This window comes from Mus pahari, chromosome 9 (assembly GCF_900095145.1).
Source record: "Mus pahari chromosome 9, PAHARI_EIJ_v1.1, whole genome shotgun sequence".
Taxonomy (NCBI): Eukaryota; Metazoa; Chordata; class Mammalia; order Rodentia; family Muridae; genus Mus; species Mus pahari.
In genome coordinates this window covers 82,857,008-82,867,064 of record NC_034598.1, presented here as the reverse complement: position 1 = coordinate 82,867,064, position 10,057 = coordinate 82,857,008, and the positions used below count along the sequence as shown (strand labels likewise).

The following is a 10,057-nucleotide window of genomic DNA, read 5'->3' as shown; positions in this document are numbered from 1 at the left end:
GCAGAGGCAGAGGCAGAGGCAGAGGCAGAGGCAGAGGCAGAGGCAGAGGCAGAGGCAGAGGCAGAGGCAGAGGCAGAGGCAGAGGCAGAGGCAAGAAACATTACTACAACTTCAAGGCTTAGTCAACAGAGCAAGAGCCTATCTCAACAAAACAAACAAACAGAAACAGGAAAATGAAAGGTTCTCAAAGCCAGCATAGATACCACTAATACAACATTACAGAAACCAGTGGTGCAGTTAGAAGAGTGAGCAAGGTCAAATGAAACTAAGCTTTATCTTAAAATCTAGGGCATGTTGCTGCTGTTGGATAAACACAGGACTTTGACTCATCCTTTACTTCTCATTGATTTCTGAACATAATTCTACAGATGGAACCAACATTGGTACCGGCCTAGTACCTCCACACCCTTCATACCTCAGGAGAGATGGTTTCCTATGTACTTGAATATTACTTTGAGATCTAGTTAAGGATATTGTACAAAGGGAAGAGGAGCTAAGGTGTCTTGTTCAGTCCAGTAAGGCACAGAGGGAAACGATTTCTTCCATCTGTAGAAACAACCTACACTGTTTGCATTTCTGACATTGTTATCCCCTTCTTTGAATTTCTTGAACCTCCTTGAATACATAGGAAAGAATATTAATTAATCCACACAACAGTGAGTCTGTCCTCCAGAGAATAAAGGAATATACTTTCAATATAGTGGTATCGCTATTTTCTCAAGGGAACTCACTTAGTAGGAGCCATGATCTTTGGTTATGAGAGTGGTGAGACAGTGGACTTTGATATTAGGCAATCCCATACAAAAAGAATTTAAATCTTATGAGTATATTATTAAGACATTCTATTTAATTTTGGATAAATAAAAAAAATACAAAAAGTGTGAAGAGTGACTTCTAACTGTATTTCCCTCCTGGGTATAACCCAAGTGTTATATATGACCTCTGCTATTAATATTTAGAAGTCCAATTGTTTTATGTACACCCAAGGCTATTATAAATGGATCTTGAAGTAGATCTCAGCTTCCTGAGGAACTGCCACATTGATCTCCATAGTAGCTGTATGACTTCCACAAGCAATGAATAAGTGCTCCCTTGTGAGTGCTCCCCACATCCTCACTAGCATGTGCTGTCATTTGTGGTATTGATCGCTACCATTCTGACCTGTGTAAGATACAATTTGCTCAACTACAGAACAGACAATAATACAGAACTAGTTTTGATTTTCACTTCTCTGATGGCTAAGGATATTGAGCATTTCTTTAATTTTTTTTCTCAGCCATTTCTGTTTCATCTTTTGAGAACTCTCTGCCTAATTCTATAGGCCATTTTTAAATGGACTACTTGTTTTCCTAATGTTATATATATATGTTTTATATATATATATATATATATATATATATATATATATATATATATAAAACCCTCTATCAAATATATAATTGGTAAATATATTTTCCCACTGAGTAAGGAGGAAAGAAAGATGTGGGAGGAGTTGGGGGAGGGAAAACATAATTAAAATATATTGTATGATTTTTTTTTTAGAAAAGAAAATAAAGAAAAGAACATTATATCTACACACACACACACACACACACACACATATGCTCTGATTCAATTCTAAAAGAAATGTTTTTGTGTTGTATGTCTGTCATTTTAGTTTTCTAGTAATTTCATATTCTGTTTGGAATCTATGTAAATTTTTGGTGAATTATAAAAGAAATAAAAACAAAAACCAACCAAACAAACAAACAATCCCAAGCAGCAGTGAAAATCCTCCCCAGGAATCTCAGTCAGTGAAGCCAGTGTGGTGCTGAGTGGCCGCATGAATTCCAGCTCTTCCACAACGAGCCACACGGACAAGAGAGCTAAATGTTCAGGGACCTCAACCCTTAAATACATAGAATTTTATCCGTATAGCAAAATCCTTGGGCCATACTTACTAAGCACTGGTCTGAGCTTCCTTTATTGCACAACAGACAATAATACAAATGTCATAGGTTAGATTAAAAAAAAAACCCAAACAACTTTCTTAAACTAGTGCCTATTTAGTGCTAGGTTAAAAACGCCTCAAACTACCTATTACTGCCACTATCATTATAATTGTTATATAACAATGATTATTATCATAAGTATCTCATGTGTACTAGGTACTCAGTAGACATTAGCATTCATCTTTGTCTCATTTGTACGGACAATAACATGTCTTGAGGCCTTGAGTGAACTTCAGAGTGAGCTGAACTGGATGCTGAGCCTGGGCAGGCAATGCACAATGCTTTGGACCCTGTTGTAGCCCATCTGTTCACAACTGCCCATTTGTCCTGGCTACCTTTGAGAATATTCTCTTCTTGGATGACGTAAAAGCACCCTGGGGAAGCTACTGACAGCTATGTTATAGGCGAATCTATTCCCCAGCAAAGGTATTCTGGGCAACAAGGGTAGGGGGGCATTTAAGGAGAGATAATCTTATATAGTTTTTACAAACTACCAAATAAACTGCAACTCTCTAAGCCCTTGATTAGAACAAAAATCCTTAAGAAGATAACTGATAAGAAAAAACATCTTTTTTTTCTTTTCTTTTTCTTTTTCTTTTCTTTCTTTCTTTTCTTTTCTTTTTTTTTTTCTGAGAAAGGGTCTCACTGCGTAGTCCTGACAGGACTATAACTCACTTTGTAGACCAGGTTAGCCTTGAACTCACAGAGACACACATACCTCTGCCTCCTGAGCAATGAGATCCAAACCACACACTGTCTTTACACTGACTGGTTCTTACAAAGTGGGGCAAGGCCCTTTTACTTCCCACCCCAATGACAAAGAAAGTAGATAGTGCAAAGTAGATAGGATTATCTCCCAGAAAATTCTCCCCTGTACCTGGAAGGGCTTTTCTGTGGCATCTTGTAGCACAGCTGCCAGTGGCTACCCTAGAATTCATTCATTTAGTGCATACTATCCAAGAAAAATGGCAAAGCTTTTGAAGCATGAACCCCTAGTGAGGGTGTACCTTAAGCTAGAACACTTCAAATCCTAAAACCTGCCTATAAGTTGCATAAAAGACAAAGAAGCCGGGGGATATTTCAGAAGAAAATGTCAGAAACCCGTTTGTATGCATGAAAAACTTTCAACCTTGAATACAAAACCTTTGGGAGAGAACTGTAATGGGCAACTGTGATGGAATACATGGATAGGTTATGGGTAGAAAAAACATACATTGCCAACCAACGAGAATAATATTGGGAAAACTGTTCAAAGTGCTATAGTTTGTGTCTAAGGCATAACAAGATTTGGAAAGCCACAGTCCTAAAAGAAAAGGGGCTTAAAACATGGAAAAGCTGACAGACATTCCTAAATGGCCCCAGGCTTAGCAAAAGGATACCTTTGAGAATGACAGGCAAACCCCACAGAGAGCCCCAGCAGGCACCCTCAACAGCTGAACTCACCTCACCTCTTGGCCCAGTTAACCATCCTGGCTCTGGGGACCTCTCCAGAACACAGGCAAACACTTCACAGTTAGAATAATTTCTCCAGTTGCTGCCTGTGCCCCAAATCACCTCAGCTCAGTATTTGATCCCCAATAAGAGGTCAACGACCTTTCAACAGGCACCACAGCCAGTGTTTCCCCACATCTACAACTTTGTGTGGATGAAATGCGGGTTCTAACTTGAAAGGATCCTGCCAGCAAAGAGAAACAGAGAGACAGGGCACTGGGCACTGTGTCTAAGTGAGGAAAGGACGCACCTGCTCACTGGAAGATGCCAATGCTGATGGCAAATAGTGCCTTTTCACGACTCCTTCCGAAGATTAGCCAGCATGCTTTGAATAATAATGTGTTGTGTTGAAAAATGTGTATGTGGGTTATATGTGTGTGCAGGCACACAGGAAATGATGGCTGCATGAAAGGTGACTGGTGATGGCTTTTGACCTTTCACCGTGAACTAAGCATTGCTCTTAGCTTCACTGTACCATTTAATACCTTTGCCATGGTATGGGGGTGGGAGTAAATATCCTCATCTTATAGGTAAAGAAGCAGGTTTAGAAACTTTTCATAGAGGTAATGAGTAGAAGGGCAGGGATTCAAACACTCAAGTTAATTCTATTTTAACCAGTACATGTGTGCACTAATATGAGCTGCAGCTTTGGATTACATACGTACACACATAAACACATACAGAAACTCATGTGTGTGTACATACACACACAGACACATACTGGATTATACATACACACATGCACACACAAACACACACGACTATATACATACACTGGATTACACACACACACACACACACACACACACACACACACACACACCTCAAGTGATCTAGACCCATACCAAGGAAGCCAGAACCCCCTATCCCAAGTTTTCATTCTTCTAGTTTAACAAAATCTATGTGCATAGAACTTGAACCAAGAACTAAAAAGTAGCAGTTAATCTTTAGGAGGAAAAAAGTAAAAAAAGAATAGAATATTGAAGTACAGAACATTTGTCAAAGTTAGTGATGAGGAGCCAAGAAGTTCCCATATCTCTAAGCCGCTGACAACGGAGCCACAGCCTCCTAAAGCCCAGAAGGACTGATGGCAGTTCAATACAATTTTGCAAATTCACAGAAAACCCATTCATACTTCATGAGGATGATCACCCATAATCTCTCTGTAGGAAATGGCGTCAGATCAGTGACCCTCATTTACAAGGCTTCCCCCATTGCTAATTCGTGTGTCACAACTCCATGTTTCTCTAGTCTGTATTTTCCAAACTTGAGTGTCTGGAATGTGTACTGTGAACACAGGAGGCACCAAACAAAGGTCTATCAGAGTCCAGAGGTGGAGGAAATGGCAAGCCCATCTCAAACACCAGCTTCACTCAAAGAGAATCACATTGAAATGTTTATGTAAGTGATCAAAGGCATGTGGTATATATGGAAGGCAAAAATGTATATTTCCGAAAAAACAAAACAAAACAAAACAAAACAAAACAACAACAACAACAAAAACAATCTGAACTTCACATTTAAAATGTCCTGCTTTGGGGTGGCACTACCGATCACTGAGGTCTCCCTCCCCTGGCTCTCTCATTACTTGTGGAAAATGGTTCACAAGGAGGTATGCTTGTGGGCCACTGGGATTAATAGTTAGAAAAGAACCAGATCAAGGTGGACTGTTATCTTTATGCAGCATTAGACAGCAACGGTACATTCTTTTTAGCTTCAAGTTCATTAACTTAGCCTAGTGGGCCAATAGGAACCATAGCAGCTATAGGAGACCACCTTCTCTCCTATTTTCCTTCTCATAACAGGTATGCTATGCCACATTCAACTCAACTATTTGATCCCAAAACAAAGACATTTAAATCTTTTTGAAAGATTTCTCCCATGATCTATCCCCAACCTTGCCCTTACATATAACTATCCTGAAAAGTTATTTTGAAAGCCAAAAATAAATGAAGGTAAGGCCCTTTTTTGATAGCAGAAGATGAAGCCATCTAGTACTCTAGAGTACAGCTGAGCTGGCCTTGTCTACTCTCTGAATGGATTAGGCCATCTCTGAGGTGGTGCTGCCCTAGGCAAACAGAGAAGTAACTCTGAACTATTTTTTTAACTTATTGATTCGGAACCCTTACTTTGGAAAACAAATGGGTTTCCAACATTCCCTGTGGACCCTACGGAACATTTATAAATAGAAACTCTTTGTCAACCTTGATCAATTGGCCAGAGGAGCTGTCCAACTATGGAAGCAGAAGGAACTGCATACCTTTAAGAAGATTCAATGCATAGTCACAGTATCGGGCCTTCGTGGGCTTTCAATTGCTTTATAAAACTTTGGGGAAAGGTTCTCTTATTTTTCTGCTATACTCATTACTAAGATTTGACCTAGTCTGAAACAATTTACAGGATGCAGAACAAATTGCCTGTCAAACTCCAAGATAAGAAGGCTGGTGCCTATGTATGTTCTATCCCTAGCTCTGGGAAACCTACCTCAGTAGCTGTGTCTTTGGACAGCAGCTGAGGATCCTTTGGTTTATGCATAGACAGTAATAGTCTCATCCCAGCTACCTGCCATATCTGAGGACTTCAGTTCTTCCAGCAATGTGTCAATATTCCACTCATTTTTTCCCAGGTGACTCGTACATAAAGATCTAACCTCCTTAAAAAAATATAATCAGCATGGATGCAAATTATTCATCCACATTTAACCAGCCATGGGGAGCTTCCCTCAGTCTTTGGGTAGAAAAGCTTAAGTCTTATCTCACTCTACAGCCCCCCCCCCCAAGCTCTCATTTGCATGAACAGTGGAGTGAAAGGTCACAGCATGTGACTTGCTTTGGGATGCTTCACCCACCATGGAAGGTGGCTCCTACTTACCACTTAAGAAATCACAATCAACTCAATAGAATACAGTTTCACTCTCTTAGATCGAACATGTGATGCACACCATTATGTACATATATACAGATGCAGAGAGAATTTCTACGCAACACATCTAGTTTCTAATAACCCAGTAGCTATCATAAAAACACTTGGCAATTCTTCTAGTATATTCTGTTCAGCTGGTATGGAGAAGGAAGTAATCCAACTCCACACTGTGTGGAAGGGGGTACTTATTTGAGTTGACAAAAAAAAAAAAAAAAAAAATCTACCACAGTAACCCTTAAAAGTGAATTTCTGTATCCTGTAATCAGGAGTTGCTGGGCATTTGATTAAATACCCCAGGCATTTGAGCCCCAGCTTACTGCCATTTCTCCCCGTGACGGGCAAGCCAGAAAAATTAAACCCTAAACCGCAAAGAAACAAAATGTGTATTTTAATACAGAAATGCTTTTACCTGCCATCCTGCTGGGAATGAAATGGGCCGAGCTCTCAAAATGTTTGTCAGCTTAACTCGCAGTTGGTGGCACCATGAAAATGTCCCTAGGAAGCCTTATTGCTGCTCCTGTCCTTTAGCTGCCAACCGGTATACAAGGAAGCATCGATGAGAAACAGAAGAGGCAGGGAGTCTAGAAAAACCCCAAAGGATGACAAGACACAAGCAAATAACATGTTTCCAACTCAAAGACATTGTGCTCTGCCGTGTTGGCATCTCAGACAGCTTGGACACGAAGGATAAGTATGCCTCAATGAAATGCCACTTCCCCCAAATCACCTAGGAAATATGCACCTTGAAAACCCCATCAGTCTTGCTTAAATCTAGAATGAAAATGACTGCATCATACGGGTTACATATAGAAAGAAAATATTCAGTATCTTATGAGAGATTCCAATTTAGAGTTCTTGATAGGAAAAAATGTTCTCAGTTTGGTCTATACAATAGGCATGCCAAATGAAGAGAGCTAGACACTAGCACATTCTGAGTAGTGTGCACAGGTATCGGGAACTGTACACACACCTAGCCTCTGCATCCTCTCAGCCTTGGCGGTTGTACTTTTCAGTCTTCTCATTAAGACACCCCATTATTGAGACAGTGTTACATGCAGTTATCACTCATCACAAACTCTCTATTTCCAGCTTTAACCTCGGAGCATTCGAAAAGATGCCATTGCCTGTGGTTTGCTGACTTTGAAGAACTCATACACCAGTCACTGAACCTCAGCAGGGAGTAATAATATGTCCTTTGTCATAAAGAGCTATAATGTATACCACTTACACTTTATTTTTATACTTCACATGATATTCTGAGTTATACAAGCTAACAAAGGTGGAAAAGAAGGTGATGATAGTTTGATTTATATACAGACATAATGATCCAATAGACTGACTCTAAACATTTCAAAGGAGTCACAGTTCAGACAACACACATGAGGTATGAGGCATGAGGCAGAGAAGATACGCACTTTCATGGCACATGATAAAATCTTACCTCATTAAATGGGAATCCAAAGACATTCACATTCAGCTGTTTTATGAATAATTCTGTGCCCTTCTAGTCGGTGGCCTTGCACAGAACAGGGGTATAATCAGAATAGAATACTGTCTACGTGACCCAAATTTGAGCAAAGATTCCTTTCAGTCAATCTAAAAGTTTAGGTTAAGAAAAAGATTATCTATCTATCTATCTATCCATCTGTCCACCCATTCATCCAATAAAAATCAAAGCTAATATCATAACATTCATTGCTTTTTGTATTTTGACATTTTGTAATCAATTTCTGATGGCACAAATGAATCTAATTCAAATACATCTCTTAGAATAGCAACAAAAGTAGCAATTTGGCTATTTTCTGCTTTTAAGCCTGATCACAGTGATGTGCATATGCCACCTTCCTGGATAAACAAGCCTGCTTAAATTCTTTATAAAAGAATTCCATATACCACTTCCCAAGAGAAAGACAACACTACAGAAGCCAGACCTCAGGACAGAACACACAGGCACCACCAGGGACAGATGAGCTTGCCATCATGAAAGCTAGGAGCTTAATCGCTCAGTTGTCTAGAAAACAAGTTGCACATTTCTCATTATACCTTGCAAAATACACACATGTGTTGCAAACACGTTGTGCTAGACTGCTGCACTCCCTACTTTGTGCAGTCAGTTCACAATAAATCTCTTACCTTGTCAAGAGACAGAAGAGCAGCAGGCTCATAATAGGATGAGTGATGCATAAAATGTCCTCCAGTTGGCTTCCCACGGGATTTATACTTCCCAAACCAGGAACACCTCTGCCTGCGCAGACAGAGTGCTAAGCAATGTAGTAAAGCAACCAAGAAGTTAGAAATAGCTTTGATTTTTTTTTTCCCCTTTCAACTCTCTAATATCCAGAAGAAACCATAATGTAAACCTACAAGCGAGTACGTGTCTAAAAGCCATCGTACAAATTAGATGGGAAAATACAGTTTAAGGATGAAGGCGAGTGATAGACTTCTATTTTTAAGCGAGATGATGCGAAATCATGAGATTGTTTTCCATAGACACTGAAAAATTATTGTATCCATATCAGGCTTTAATAGGGAGACTTCCATATTACATGACACAAATATTCCACCAAAAATTTCTTTAGCTGAATCTGAACTATAGATAAAATGTCAAATAACTGTGCTTTAAAAAAAAAAAAAAAAAAGAACTTTTTTTTTTTTAAAGCAAATCTAAGAAAACTGATTGAGACCCATCCATAAGCTCATGTGGTCACTGAATTTTCACTCTTATTGTTGGGAGAAGTCACTGCTTTTTTTTTTTTTTTTCATTTTGAAGTAAAATATCATGTTGTGCTTGCTTCCAATCTAAACCGAGTCTCTGTTCCATGTGCCGTATTTCTTCAGGCATGAGAAGGAAAATCAATGCCCCTACTCACCTTTGGAAGAATTTCACTGCCAAGTCTCCACAGTTCTATGGGATCCAATAATCGGTGGCTCTGCATCGATTTTTCTGTGGCACCTGTAGAAACAGCCTCTCCTTCCTTTCTAACAAAATACAGCAACAAAGACTGTGGAGATTCTGAACAAATTAAGTGTATAGGCTATTAAGCACAACTTGATCTTCTAAAGAGACACAGTTTATATTTTCTGAAGCTGTTAATGTTGCTAGCTAGCTTTTTTTTTTTTTAATTTTTTCTGAAATTCTTAACAACCATTTAAAGATAGTGCGAGCATCTATTTCGAAGAGCATTTGGAGATAATATTTTTCTTAGATTTCTCACAGTTAATTCATATCACCAGTAACACCCTCCCCGTGATAAGGAAATAGACAATTGTTAAAAAAAAAAAAAAAAAAAGAACTGAGTCTCAATTTTTTAAAAGATAGCTTCAAAACCAAGTTGTTTTTAATATAAGAAAAACTACGATCACGATTTTAAAATTTAAAGTTCAGAAGTTTGTGGAGGTGTTTGTGCCTGTGGTCTGGGAAAGCCGGTTTTAGAGTATGTCAAATCCTAGGAGAGAGTGTTTTGATGTTATGGTGTGCTTTAAGACTTAAACCACCAACTTCCCCGCTTTCTTGGTGGACCTAAGTGCAAGAAAGAAACGAAAGAAAGAAAGAAAGAAAGAAAGAAAGAAAGAAAGAAAGAAAGAAAGAAAGAAAGAAAGAAAGAAAGAAAGAAAGAGGGAAAGAAGGAGGGAAGGAAGACAAGAGAGGAACA

The 10,057-nt window shown here is 39.0% G+C and overlaps 1 long non-coding RNA gene across 8 annotated transcripts in view; it reads right to left on the bottom strand.

Annotated features, from left to right (window-relative positions):
* Positions 1 to 10,057, bottom strand: part of LOC115064698 — a 61,914-nt gene that overhangs the window by 51,401 nt on the left and 456 nt on the right. For 2 of the 8 annotated variants that reach the window (XR_003844520.1, XR_003844517.1), the window contains exons 2-5: positions 9,275 to 9,383; positions 8,538 to 8,649; positions 7,846 to 8,000; positions 6,814 to 6,985 (exon numbers count right to left, since the gene is read on the bottom strand). This is a non-coding gene — a long non-coding RNA (uncharacterized LOC115064698). Of the gene's footprint in view, positions 1 to 6,813; positions 6,986 to 7,845; positions 8,001 to 8,537; positions 8,666 to 9,274; positions 9,418 to 10,057 lie in introns of all 8 variants that reach the window. The other 6 variants (XR_003844524.1, XR_003844521.1, XR_003844519.1 and 3 more) reach the window with 6 other exon arrangements.